This window comes from Triturus cristatus, chromosome 5_1 (assembly GCF_964204655.1).
Source record: "Triturus cristatus chromosome 5_1, aTriCri1.1, whole genome shotgun sequence".
Lineage (NCBI taxonomy): Eukaryota > Metazoa > Chordata > Amphibia > Caudata > Salamandridae > Triturus > Triturus cristatus.
This window is the reverse complement of record NC_140587.1, coordinates 84,631,555-84,633,956: the sequence shown is the minus strand read 5'-3', so window position 1 is coordinate 84,633,956 and position 2,402 is coordinate 84,631,555.

Sequence of the window (2,402 nt, the reverse complement as noted above, 5' to 3'; positions counted from 1 at the left end):
GCCTCTCTCCTGGGTCCTGGTTGCCTCTCTCCTGGGTCCCGGGTGCCTCTCCTGGGTCTCGGGTGCCTCTCCTGGGTCCCTGGTGCCTCTCTCCTGGGTCCTGGTTGCCTCTCTTCTGGGTCCCGGGTGGCTCTCCTGGGTCAGGGTGCCTCTCGTCCCGGTCGCCTCTGGTCTCTGGTCCTTGGTGCCTCTCTCCTGGGTCCTGGTTGCCTTTCTTCTGGGTCCCGAGTGGCTCTCCTGGGTCAGGATCCCGGGTGCCTCTGGTCCTGGGTGCCTCTCTCCTGGGTCCCAGGTGCCTCTCCTGGGTCCCGGGTGCCTCTCTCCAGGGTGCCTCTCTCTTTGGTCCTGGGTGACACTCTTCTGTGTCCTGGGTGGCTCTCCTGGGTCCCGGGTGCCTCTCTCCAGGGTCCCGGGTGCCTCTCTCCTGGGTCCCGGGTGCCTCTCTCCTGGGTCCCGGGTGCCTCTCCTGGGCCCTGGGTGTCTCTCCTGTGTCCCGCTCTCCTGGGTCATAGGTGTCTCTCCTTGGTGCCTCTCTACTGGGTCCCTGGTGCCTCTCTCCTGGGTCACGGGTACCTCTCCTGGGTCCCTGATGCCTCTCTCTTGGGTCATGGGTGCCTCTCCTGGGTCACGGGTGCCACCTGGGTCACAGGTGTCTCTCCTGGGCCCTGCGTGCCTCTCCTGGGCCCCGGGTGTCTCTCCTGGGTCATGGGTGCCTCCTGGGTCACGGGTGTCTCTCCTGGGTCACGGGTGTGTCTCCTGGGTCACAAGTGCCTCTCCTGTGCCCTGAGTGCCTCTCCAGTGTCATGGGTGTCTCTCCTAGGTGCCTCTCTCCTGAGTTGCAGGTGCCTCTGTCCTGGGTCACAGGTTCCTCTCCTGCAGTGCTTAATTTTCACCAGTGGTTTCTGGTGCTCGCTACAGGGACTTAATTGTCAACACCGGCGCTGGTGAAAGTCAGCTACAAGGTGGCATTGTCTAGCTAATTTAGAGATGACCACAACAACACTCAATTATTAATGCAATATACATTAAAAATGACTTGCCTGACGGCCAAAACATTCGTATAGCGTTAGGGGACTGGAATAATCTTGTAGGAGTGTGATGGTTAGTAGTTGTGTTGTAATTATCATAGGCAGTGGCAATGTATAGTGCAAACCGCAGTGCCCTCCTGACGAGAACCCTAGCACTTTTTATTTTTTATTTTTACAAATTAAGCACTGTCCCTGGGTCCCGGGTGCCTCTCCTGGGCCCCGGACGAAGGCAGCTGGCCCCTGCATGCAGACAATGAGAGGGCCCAGGGCCCCGCGTTACCTGTAAAAAGGAGAGACAGGGACGGCTGCAAAGCCAGGATGTCCAGGTGCCCCAGAGTGAGCAGCAGGGGGACCCCAGAGTCAGCAGCAATGTGCCTGGAGGTGGGGGCACCCTGGGTAAACATATCCTGTAGCGCTACACCCCGTGCCGCGTTAACCACACTTCCTCTTTTTATGCAGCGCTAGCAGTACCAGTGCCACCGCGGAAATAAGTCCGTTTAGAAGTGCAGCAAAGAGCGGGGTCCGGAGGAGAGAGTTAGAGGGGGCCGTGTCGGACTGGGATCGCGATTAGGCCCGAGCGCGTGACCACATTTCAGAATCGTTATATTTTGCCGTTGTGTATAGTGTGAACTCTGGCAGGAAAAGGAGAACTGACACTAAATTATGCCACCCCCTTCAATGAGGGGAGAGGGGCACAAACTACCAGCCCCCACCACCTATCCTACCACCCACCCCTCCGTCCTACCCCAGTCCTCTGCAAAGCGAGCGCTATGGGCTGCTTACCCATCTGCAGGAGCAGACACCTCACGCCGACAGTCATTGTCTCTGCGTCTGACAACTAGCGGCCGGGGGGAGGGGGGTCAGGCTCAGTATATGTTTATTTTTTTTGCATATTTATATAGCGCGAACTCGACAGAAGGTATTGGAGCGCTGTACATGAGCACCGTATTTACATTACACATTCAGACCACATCCTCTCCTTTTATGGGGTACACAGGCATCGGCGGGGGGGGGGGGGGGGCGGGGGGGGGGGAGGGGGACTGGCCCAGCGGTCCATGTCCGATGCCCCCTGGCCAATCATTGCCCGTGTGTAAAGCTTATTAGGGTGTAGTAACTGCACGAGGATGTGTGTTGTTCCCGTGTGTGGATGGGTGTGACTGTAGTGTGTGTTTGGTGCACGACCAGCACATCGTTTGTGTTTTAGGAGGTTAGGCTGTGAATTGGGAAGGGGTGTGGCCCCCGTCTCACCTTGGGGCGTGTGTAGCACGTCCACCGCTCTCTGATTGGCCGTTTCAGTGCCCGGCCCCTCATGGGCTGACACCAGAACTCCCTCTTCTCTATTTCAGTTACTCAGTCTTCCCTGGAGCCCTAATG